The sequence below is a fragment of the Vulpes vulpes genome, chromosome 5 (assembly GCF_048418805.1).
Source record: "Vulpes vulpes isolate BD-2025 chromosome 5, VulVul3, whole genome shotgun sequence".
Classification (NCBI taxonomy): domain Eukaryota; kingdom Metazoa; phylum Chordata; class Mammalia; order Carnivora; family Canidae; genus Vulpes; species Vulpes vulpes.
The window spans coordinates 120,789,912-120,802,317 of record NC_132784.1 but is presented as its reverse complement, the minus strand read 5'-3'; the positions used below and the strand labels follow the sequence as shown (position 1 = coordinate 120,802,317).

Sequence of the window (12,406 nt, the reverse complement as noted above, 5' to 3'; positions counted from 1 at the left end):
GGGCACCACTTTTCTTTTTGAGGATCGTTGCCCTGTGTTGACTCCAGTAGGACATCATGTAGCAACCTGAAGCCCTAGGGGCTACCTTAGGTCAAAAAACTTAACATGAATCTATGTGTATGAAAGGTGCTCTGGAAATCTCTAGGTATCTATTTGACCCCTTTTTACTAATTTACTAGATATTAATTACTGTGAAATTTATTAGAATCAAGCCCCCATGCACACAAAGTCCATACCTACAGCACTCGATACACTTAACATTTTTTTCTATTATGATAAAATGTACATAACATAAAATTCACCATTCTAACCATTTTTAAGTGTAGAGTTCGGTGGCATTAGGAATAGTCACCCTGTTCCTGGGTGGCTCAGTTGGTTAAGCATCTCAACTTTTGATTTTGGCGATTTGACTCCGGTCATGATCCTCGGGGTTGTGAGATCCATCTAGTCCTTGTCAGACTGTGCTAGGCATGGGGCCTGCCCTACGTCTCCCCTCTCTCTTTCTCTTAAAAAAAAAAGGAATAATTACACTGTTGTTCAGGCACCACCACTGTCCATCTTTGGAACTTTTACATCATCCCAAACTGAAAGTCTCTACCTATTAAACATCCCTACCCCACCTCCAACCCCCAGCCCTTGACAACTACCGCCCTCCTTTCTGTCTGTTAGTATAACCGCTCTGTATACCTCATAGAAGTGGAATCATACAGTAATTGTCCTTTTGTGTCTGGTTTATTTCACTTAGCATAATGTCTTCAGAGTTCACCCATGTTGCATGTGTCAGAATTTCCTTCCTTTTTAAGGCTGATATTCCATTGTACACATTTACTATATTTTGTTTATCCGTTTGTGTATTGATAGACATTGGCTATGGTGACTAATGCTGCTGTGAATGTGGGTGGTACAGATAAGGGTATCTCTTCTGTTTTCGATTCTTGCGGGTTATGTACCCAGAAGTGAAATTGTTAGATCACACATAAAATCTCTTAATTTTATTTTTATTTTTATTTTTTAGAATAAAACTTTCTATTTTTCTTATTTTAAGTGGCCAGATTGTTTTCCATAGCGACTATATTGTTTCACATTACCCCCAACAGAGCACAGGAGTTCTGCTTTCTCCACATCCTTCTCAACATTTGTTATTTTTTTTTTTTGATAGTAGCCATCCTTATGGGTGTGAGATCTATCTGAGTATGGTTTTGATTTGCCTTCCCTATTAATAATGAGTGATGCTAAGGATCTTCTCATGTGTTTCTTGGCTATTTGTATATCATCTTTAGAGAAATGTCTGATCAAGTTCTTTGTCCATTTTTTAGTTGGTTACTTCTTTTTTTTTTTTAAAGATTTTATTTATTTATTCATGATAGACATAGAGGGAGAAAGAGGCAGAGACACAGGCAGAGGGAGAAGCAGGCTCCATGCAGGAAGCCCGATGTGGGACTTGATCCCGGGACTCCAGGATCGCGCCCTGGGCCAAAGGCAGGCGCCAAACCACTGAGCCACCCAGGGATCCCCGGTTATTTGTCTTCTTGTTTTAAGTTGTGGATTTTATGTGTGTGTGTGTGTGTGTGTACATAGATATTCTGCATATTAATCCCATGTCAGGTATATAATTTGAAAACATTGTCTCCATTTGTGGGCTGTCTTTTCATTTTCCTTTTAGTATTTTTTGATGCACAAGTTTGTAATTTTTATGAAATCCTACTTAACTATTTTTTTTGTTGCTTCTCATTTCCGTGTCATATCAAAGAAACCATTGCAAAATGCAAAGTCTTGAAGCTTTTCTTGTGTTTTCTTCTGTCTTATAGTTTTTTTCCCCTTACACTTAGGCCTTTGATCCATTTTTTTTTAAGATTTTATTTATTCATGAGAGATAACAGAGAGGCAGAGACACAGAGGGAGAAGCAGGCTCCATGCAGGGAGCCGATGTGGGACTTGATCCGGGGACTCCAGGATTGGCCCTAGGCTGAAAGCAGATGCCCAATCACTGAGCCACCCAGGCATCCCTTTGATCCATTTTTGAGATAATCTTAGTATAGGTATAAGGTAATGATCCAATTTTTTTGTCATGTGATATCTAACTAGATTTTTCACTTTTTCAGAATTATTTATAGTTTTAATGATGTTACCATTTTAATGTCTTAATATCTTTATCACATGTTACGTTTTTCTATTTAATTTTTAAAATATTCTTATTTTTCTAATTTGTTATGAGATCATTTTTATTCTTAAAGATGTGCACATTTTTTTTGTGTTTATGAAACTAACTTTGTCTCTTTTTCAACTTTCTCTTTGACCGTCATATTTTTATCTACCTTTTATTATTGCCCTCTAGATACTTTTATAGACTTTGTTTCAGTGTTTTCCATTGTAAGCTTATTGTTTTTATTATAAGATATGTGATTATTATAAAAATAATTTACAAAAAGAGATATGTAAATCAGAAAGTGAAAACCACTTAAAATCTTAGCCTCAAAAGATTAACAATTTAGTGCATATCCTTTCAGATAGTGATTGGTTATATATGTATGTATGTATTTATATTCTAGTTACACACTTTGGTAGCCTGCTTTTTTTTTTTTTTTCACGTAATGCATCCTGTACATTTTCGATGTTGATTCATGTAGAATCATCACCTTTTTAATGCTTATATAAAAACATATTCATATGGTTCTATCATAACTTGTTTAATAAACTCCCTCTTCCTGGACATTTAGGCTAACCGTATTCTTGTTGTGTTGTTAAAACGCATAAAAGTGTTAAGGACAAATATCCAGGAAGGATCATCGTGTTTGGATTTAGGCTGTTTTTAATGCTTTTAAAAGATATATTGTCTGTTGCCCTCTGAAAGGTTGTTAACAGTTCTATTCTCAGTACTAGTATGTGAGCATATGCAGACTCCCACACCATTTCTTAAAAGTCACCATACTGATTTGGCTGAAAATATTTTATTCTCCTCTTTGGATGATCATTGAAGTAGACTCTTTTATGTTTACAGAGCTTGTATATTTCCTCTTGTCAGTTCTTGTGTTTTGCCTTTTATTTCTTTATTGGTACTTATTCTGTCCTTATTCAGTGTTTACTGGTTTCATCTTACCTGTTTTAAATAATATTTTTTTTCATTGCCCTCTTTCTGTGCTGCATTCCCTAATTATTTTCATTATTTGTCAAAATTTTTAAAGTATTTTTTTTCTTGGATTTAAAATAACAAGAAAAAATAGGGAGCAAGAATTGTGAATTGAGAGATGACAATTTTAGGAAGATCCTCTGCCATACATTTGGCACTTGGAGTGACTTTCCACCCACTTGGTTCTGTAGGAACCCTCCGGGCTCTCTTTAATAAAGTTTTGAAACGACTGTGTTTGAAATACTATCTTAAAAGCTTTTAACTTTTGGAAGTCTACAGACATACAGGCTAAAATTTCCTCCTGAAGGAACATTTTGCTAGTATTGGAATCATACTAAAGTGGTGGAAATACATTGTTTTCTCATATCAAACACCACCTATATGCTTAGGTATAACATCTTTGGACTTCTGCTTTAGATAAAATCACTAGTCTTTCAGCAAACTGTGTTGTCAGACATGCTACACAGTGGAAGGGGGGTGAGTGGAATAGATGTTCCACTTAGAAAAGGTTTAGTCTTCCTGAACAAGGTACAGAATGTTATTGAATGTTTGGGAATGATTTCATGGAAATGAGGTAAATGGAATATCTATAAGCAGGTTTTTAAAATATTCTTAAATGACCTGTTGATTATTTTCACCAAACTTTTTATTAACTTATAAAAACATCTTCATTGAGACACCAACCATATAAGTTGCCCATTTGAAGTGTTATATGAGTCAATGATTTTTAGTATATTCACAATGTAATAGAGCCATTGCTACTGTCTATTTTAGAACATTTCTGTTACCCTAAAAGAAACCCCATAGCCTTTGTCTGTAACCTTCCATTTCCCCTAAACCCTACCCCAACCCTAAGCAACCATGAATCTACTTTTTGTCTCTAGATTTGACATTTCTAAACACTTTATATAAATGGAATCATATAACATGTGGTCTCTGTGTTTGACCACTTTCCTCAGAATAATGTTTATAAGGTTCATTCATGCCATAGCATCTCTCAGTACTTCATTTCTTTTTATGGCAGAGTAATATCTATTGTTTGCATATATGGATATGCCACATCCTGTTTATCTATTCATCAGTTGATATTTAGGTTATTTCTGTCTTTGGACTATTAAGAATAATGCTGCTATGAACATTCAAGTTCAGATTTTTACCTGGGCTTATGTTTCATTTCTCTTTGGTATGTATTTAGGAGTAGAAATGTTGGGTCAAATGATATCTCTTTGTTTAACATTTTGAAGAACTGTCAGAGTGTTTTTCAAAATGACTGCTCCACCGTTAGTGTATGAGTGTTCTAGTTTCCTCCATACTTGTTACTATCTCACTCTTTGACTCTAGCCATTCTACTGGGTGACAAGTGGCATCTTGTGGTTTTGATTTGCATTTCCTAGATGACTATTGATGTTGAGTATGTTTTTATGTTTATTAACTCTTCAAACTTAAGTCTGATAAATCCCCAGTAGAGGCCTGAACCTGTTATTTAGATCCATTAGTGAGGATGAAACAAGGGGACACATTATATCTCATTAATTCAGAGATACACATTTTTTGCTTTTAACGTCTCTGATATCAGTGAATCTTTTTGCTTTTATAAACCTTCTGATTAGTTGCCAGTGCTTGTGAACTTACTATGTCATGTCCTAGCCAGTGATTTGCTACATTATTTATCCTCATTTTTGAATAAAAAAAATGATTCCCTATTTCCTTGTAAAACATTTTATTTTTTTGGATATTACTCTAAGGCTTTTGCCTATTTTCTTCTTCTTAAACTTTAGATCTCTGTGTGTCCATGTGCAGGAGGAAGTGCAGGGATTTGGTTAAAGCTGCCCCATCATTTATCATTCTTAGACTCACTCTCATTCTGTGGAGACAGCTGCTGAGAAAAAGCAGAGAAGCCTTGTCTTTTATTGATCTCTGTGGAACTTTAACCCTGAACAGAAACCTGGGTATGACCAGAACATATTAACTCAACCGAGTCTTTTAATATTGTTATTTATGTGAAATCTACATTTTAACACAACTGCATGAGTCAGAATGGTACAAATAATTTCGATGATTTCCAGCAATGTAATCCAGAGCTCTCTTGTGCCCCATTTCCTCCCTCCTTGCGCCTCATCTTATTATTGTGATAGGAATTCCTAACAAGGGATTGATACTCTTAACAAAATATTAAGTACAATACAGTACTGTTAACTATGGGAAATGTGGAGTTGCCCCATTTCATTTTAATTCATATCTTATGTAAAATGACATCTAGCAAAAAAAAAAGTATGTATATATATATATATATGCCTTCTACAGTAGAGAACTGGGAAGAATAGCAATCCCATTGACAGATGATATTGTTTAATAGATCTGGCAACAGATTATTAATAGATTATTGCTTTTACTGAGCCAAATTTTCTTCTCTGTAATTTCTGTTATTGATCTTAATTCAGCCTTCTTGAGTGTCACACAGAATAAATAACTTCTCTTTCTGCATGAGGGCTCTTTAGCCATTTATCAGACAGCCTATTTTCCCTGATGTTTTTCTTCTGTTAACATCTTCAGCCCTTCTCGGAACCAAGCAGTTCATAGACCTGTATGCCACCTCCGGGACATAATCCCATTTATCAATGTCCTTTCTAGAAGAGTAAAGTATTTCAGATGTGAGTGGAGCAATGGAAAAGTCTAACAGGGTATAGTTCTTATATTTTGGAATTACATGTTTGTATTTACTGTAACTTTTCACTGTCATTTTCTTATTAATTTAGTTCTTCTAGTGAATTACTAGATGCATTAATTTGTTCAGATGCATTGTAGCAGGTGTTGATATTTTAAGTCAACTGTCTGCATGTGTTAATCACTTGCTCTGAGTGCCTTTCCTTACTGCACAATCTATAGCGTTTCTTGACACTGATTTCTCCCCCTCATGAGACCAGGGACCACAGCTCTTATTTCCACTCACTCTGTCTTCAGTGTCTGGTATTGAGCCTGCCATATAGAGGGTACCTCCTATATGAAAGAAAAACACTGTGATTGTTCATTCCCTTGACTTAGATTCTGGATACACCTTCCTAGAATCAGAACCTTTGTCTTATTTAACTTTGACTTGATTGCCTAACATAGTTGTTGACACCGAGATGCTGGAATTCTGGTTGTGTGGATTAGATGGATTCTTCTGAAGATTTCCGTAGCTGGAGAATGGTTGCAGGCATGTGAAAGAGGGGAGACTAAAAGGCATTTGTGTTCAAATCCTAGGATCCTTGGAATTTGCATTGAAGAGTTGAACAAAATAGTTTGAGAAAAGTAGTTTTGGGAGGCGTATAAAAATTGGGAGATTGAAGTAATTAATTTTGAATATGTTAATATGCAGGGAGGTTTCCTCTGTACCTTTGGGATTAGAATTTGTCAAAAGCTACCCATCTTGGGGCACCTGGGTGGCTCTGCTGGTTAAGTATCTGCCTTCAGCTCAGAACTCAAGTCAGGATTCTGGGGTCCTGGGATTTAGCCTCCACCCCTTCCAGCTCAGCAGGGAGTCTGCTTCTCCCTCTTCCTCTGCCCCCACCATGGATGCACTCTCTCTCAAGTAAATAAATAAAATCTTTAAAAAACCAAAAAACAAACAAACAAATACCCTTCTTAGGGAAAGTCCTAAAAAAATGCAAACATACCTTGAATATTTTCTTTTAGTTAAAAATATGTAAGTATACTTTTATTCAGCAGTCTTTTGATGTAGGATTGTATGAAAAAGCCACAGCTAACATCATGCTCAGTGGTGAAAAACTGAGGGATTATGGCCTTTTTTGAATATGCTTCACTCATTACAGTTCAGAGTTGTCTTTTTTGCATATCCAAAATAGAGATCTTATTTCCAGTTTCTGTTTCTTTCAAGTGAGAATTTAAAGTACCTGCGAAGAAATTGGAATGAAGAATCCTAGTAGATTTTAAAAATGTTTTCCCCTCTAGTTAACAGTATCTCTCTCAGCTGATTCAATAGCCTTGATTAGACCTTGCTTTATTGGGTCTTTCCAAGGCATCCAATTGAGTTTTCAAAAGGAAAGCCAAAACAAATTAAAAAAAAAAAAAAAACACCAATTGTTTTATTTTGCATATGTCAACTGGCATAATGTTTAATTTTTGTTTCTTAAAAGATAAGCAGCAAAGGAAGGAAAAGAATAGACTTGAATACATCAGAGACTTCTGGTTATCCCCAATATCCACTGTCTCTCAGTATTTATTTGCTAGACACATAGCCGCACAGCGAGGAGCCAAGTGGGGCCAGGAGGCTAGGTTGTGCTCATGGAGATGTGAGTGGAAATGATGGTTACACTTTTTGGATTACACACTTTAAAGGAAAGAGCATTTCCTCCACTTGCCTTACTTGTTCTCCCTCTCACTGCCTGCAAGGCTCATGTACAGGTGAGATCACAATCAGATATCTACACCTAAGTGGGGAGCCGCGTTGTGAAGATGGATCCCTGACGTTGTCACGCTGACCGTGAGCTCTGAACAAGCTTACACTTGGACCACTGAGTGAAAGAGAGGTGCCATTCTTTCTCTTGTTTGTAAACCACTTCTTTGCTTGAATCAAAATTTTATTGAACACTTTAAGCTACATGTTTACATGCCAAAAGCATGGGGTCACATAGAAATGATTTTTTTGCTTTATTTTTTTCATCATGATAAGTGTACTCTTTAATCCACATCTCCTATATCCCCTAGCTCCCCATTCACCTCCCTCTGGTAACCATCAGTTTGTTCTCTGTGGTTAAAAGTCTGTATCTTGGTTTATATGTGTTGTTTCTTATTTCTTAAATTCCTCATATGAGTGAAGTCATACGGTATTTGTCTTTCTCTCACTGACTTAATTTTCCTTAGCACTATGCTCTCTGGATCTATCCATTATGCTGCAAATAACAAGATTGCGTTCTTTTCAATGACCAAATACTCCATGGAATAGTATTTTATTGCATTCTGGTATACTACCTCTTTATCCATTCATCTGTTGATGGACTTTTGGGCTGTGTCTATAGTTCGGTTGTTGTAAATAATGTTACAGTAAACATAGGGGTGCATGTATCTCTTGTCTTGATGTTTTTTTGGCTAAAAACTTAGTAGTGTAATTCATGGATCATAGAGTAGTTTTAATTTTGGGGGAAGATCTCCGCACTCTATTCCATAAGAGCTGCATCAGTTGTGTTCCCACCATGAGTGCATGAAGGTTCCTTGTTCTCCACATCCTCATCAACACTTGCTTGTTTATTGTGTTTTCAAGTTCAGCCATTCTGAGAGGTGTGAGGTGATAGCTCATTGTAGTGTTGATTTGCATTTACCTGATGATGAGTGATGTTGAACGTCTTTTCATGTGTCTGTTGGCCCTCTGGATGTCTTCTTTGAAGAAATGTCTGTCCATGTCTTCTTCCCTTTTTTAATTGAATTACTTGTTTTTGGATATTGAGTTGGATCAGTTCTTTGTATATTTTGGATACTAATTCTTTATTGGATATGTCATTTGCAAATATCTTCTCCCATTCAGTAGGTTGCCTTTCAGTTTCATTTATTGTTTTCTTCACTCTGCAGAACTTTTTATTTTGATGTAGTCCCAATAGTTTATTTTTGCTTTTATTTCCTTTGCCTCAGGAGACTTCTCTAGAAAAATGTTGCTACGGTCTATATCAGAGAATACTGCTGGTGTTCTCTTCAAGGATTTGTTTTCAGATCTCATTTAGAGATATATTTATTTATATATATATGTATGGTGAAAGAAAGTAGTCTAGTTTCATTCTTTTACATGTGGTTGCCCATTTTTCCCAACACCATTTGATGAAGGGACTAATTTTTCATTGTATGGTCATTTCTCATTGTATGGTCATTTTCCTTTGTCAAAGGTTAATTGACCATATAATTGTGGGTTTATGTCTGTTTTTTTTCTGTTCTGTTCCATTCCACCAAAAGCATGGTGTCACACAGAAATGATTTAATCTGGGTTGGTGAAAATAGAAAAATAGAATGGTAGTATATGTATCGGATTACTTGAGGGAAAAGTTTAAAGTGGTTAGAGAACGATGTTAGTTCACATCAGGTGTGTAACACATGGTCATCCACATCCCTTTTGATAATTCTTCAGAGCAGGTTGTGTATAGTAGGTAAAATTTGGGGTGTTTCACAGGGGAAAGTATAATATCCATGTCTCCTCCTAAATAGCTTAGAAACCATTACTTATGTATTAATAATGAGGGTTACAGGAGTTAACGCATACCATTTTTGTTTTAATTTACTCTAAAATCAGCCTACCTTCTGCTGAACGCCTACCTGCTGATTAGTAGAGAAAATTACAAAATGTTCAGTGTTGCTTAAGCCTTAGTCCAGTCTGATTCTTTAAACAGCCCATTTATTTTTTAATTGAATTATGATTAACATGCAGTGTTCTATTAGTTTCAGATCTACAACATTGATCCAAGAAATCTGTACATTACTGAATCCTCACCACAATAAGTATGGTCATCATACAATGTTTTTGCAGTATTATTGACTATATTTCTTATGCTGTACTTTTCATTTCCATGACTTACTCATTTTATAACTAGAAGTTTGTACCTCTTAATCCCCTTCACATACTTCATCCTTGCCTGTCCCCCCACCTCGCCTCTGGCAACCACCGGTTTGTTCTCTGTATTCAAGAGTCTATTTGTTGTTGTTGTTGCTGCTGTTGTTGTTTGGTTGTTTTTTTATTTTTATTTTTTTATTTTTTTTAGATTTCACATATAAGTGAAATCATATGGGATTAGCCTTTCTCTCTCTTATTTCACTTAGCATAATACACTCTAGGGTCCATCCATGTTGCAAATGGCAAAATCTTGATCTTTTTTTTGCTTTATGGCTGAGTAAACAGTCCATTTATGTAAGTGTTCAGATGAGGAGGTTTTATCATTTAGCATATTCCCCTCCTGGTTATTATCCCTAATTGGTGTGGGGGGTTAGTATGTGAGTGGGAAGAAAGGGCAGAGTGACTTACTCCCAACTCATTATAGCAGGGACAAAGTTTAGTCCTTTAGGATTCCTATGCTTTGCCTCTTCTTATCTTGAACATGATGGCTCTTGCCTAGGTGGTCCTGGCATCACATTAGAAGTGTCTCATGTGATAAATCATGGCTTGCATAGAGCCTGCCTGCTTGCACTGCCTCTGAGTGCAGCTTCACAGTCTGTTACCTGAGTCTCTGTAAGGCTATGGTCACCCTGGCTGCCATAATGGACCATGTAGTAGACCCAGGGTCTGTCATCTTAGTTTCCACACTCCCTAAAAATTAGAAATGCTTTGGTTGGGAAGGCTCAACCCGAGATACTCCTCTCCCTTAACATGGTGTGGTCATTTTTAGTGTCCATGTTGATAAGGAAGGTGCTCCACTTAGGATAGAGTAAGGGGAGGTAGGAATGATCATGAAAGTTTTGGCAGTAAAAGTAATTTGCTGTGATTAGAATGAGAGATTTATATGCATGAGTGATGATATGGAAATGTTGAGTTTGAAGCAAATGAGATTTTAGAAGATAATTTTATTCAAATTTGATCACAGGAGAGATATGACCAAATTTTTCTAAATGAAATGCATAATTTTGAGTCCGTGCTATGTACAACATAAAAATTTGAAAATTATAGAAATATTTGAAGAATAAAATTACCTAACTCAGATATAAACACTTATTGATATATTTCTTTTAATGTATTTTTAATGTATATATAGATATAGCCTTAAAATGTTTGTTTTTTCTCTTTAAATTGTTATCTTTTTGGTCAATTAATGTTAATTCATTATGCATTAAATCTGTGTTTTGATACTCATTAATTACTGATATTTCCCCTATTCTGTACTTTGCCTTTCCACTTCATTTAGGGTGATTTTTAAAAATGTTTCTAGGTTTGGGGACTTATTAGTTTGGCTTATATATCTATATGTTTATATATTTGCTTATATTTAAACCTAGACAGCCTTTAATAAATTTGTCAGCCTAAAGTCCAAACTCTGTACCAGAGACACCTAATTTGACCTTGGCCTAATGAACATGGATGCTTATTTCTTCCCTGTAACAGATCTTAGGTTAAATAGTGTTGAGATGCTCTCCTCACATGGGCATTCAGTGACCATTCAGCCTTCTCATTGCCCCAGCATCCCCTGGGCATTGTCTGAATCCACATTTGGAGCAAGACCAGAGGCACATCTAATTTCTGGTTCATACAAAGGACCAGGAGAAAGAATCCAGGGCTGCATTTTCCTTTTATACATCATAGGCTTTCATGGGAAATGTGATATTACACCTAGCAGCAAGTGAGGATGGAAAATATGGGCTTTAGCTGCCATGTTCCCAGCCACTACTCCTATTACGGTAGAAGACAATCTGTTTTAATGGGCAATCACGAGTTCCCACATTTCCTTTATTTTTTTCTGGTCTTCTAACAGAATTCTCCCTTTCTACAGTTCGTGGAAATATTGCTGCATTTTCTCATACTTTCTTCATGGTGTATTTCCTGCCTGCCTGCCAGCAAATATGTTTACTGCATTTCTACCATGTGCTAAATATAGGAGAAAACTTTGGCGATATCATGGTGAAAAAACCAAGGCTCTGGGGGCGCCTGGGTTGCTCAGTTGGTTAAGCATCTGACTTGGCTCAGGTCATGATCTCAGGCTCCTGGAATTGAGCCTGCTTTGGGAGGGCTGCCTCCCCAGCAGGGAGTCTGCTTGCTTCCCCCTTTCCCCACCACTCCCCCTGCTCGTGTTTGTGTGCTTGCTGTCTCTCCCTCTCCCTTCCTCTCTCTCTCCCTCTCTCTCTTAATAAATCTTGAAAATAAAACAGGCTCTCCTCCATCATAGCTTATTGTCCAGTGCTTGAGAAAGACATTAAATCAGCAATTCTAGGAGTGATCCATGGACTCTGAGATCTCTAGGACCACTTTCATAATAATACTAGGTTGTTGTTTGTTTGCCTTTGTTATCGTGTTGTCATTTGTTATGAGAGTACCAAAAAAATAATTGGTCAAACTACTGAGTCAGGTCAATGGCACTGAATTGTGCCAGTAATCATTATAGTCTTCACTGCTATGCATTTGTGATTTCAAAAAATGCTGAAGTTGTAAAAATCATTATTTTTATTAAATCTTGACCATTAGGTACATACCTCTTTACTGTGTAACCAAAAATGAAGTATATCCAAAGGACTCTGCGTATTCCAAAGCATGTTGATTATCTGGATGAAAAGCAGTTGTGTGATTGAGTAGTGAATTGAACTAGTTGCTCTTTTCTT

General features: G+C 36.3%; 1 protein-coding gene across 2 annotated transcripts in view; it reads left to right on the top strand.

Moving 5' to 3' along the window:
• Positions 1-12,406, top strand: part of GNAI1 (G protein subunit alpha i1) — an 81,800-nt gene that overhangs the window by 33,978 nt on the left and 35,416 nt on the right. Inside the window, exon 1 of one of the 2 annotated variants that reach the window (XM_026006109.2) lies at positions 7,520-7,656. The exons of the other annotated variant lie outside the window; for it this stretch is intronic. The gene's annotated coding sequence lies outside the window, so the exon portion shown is untranslated. Of the gene's footprint in view, positions 1-7,519; positions 7,657-12,406 lie in introns of those variants that run through there. 2 annotated transcript variants of the gene reach the window in all.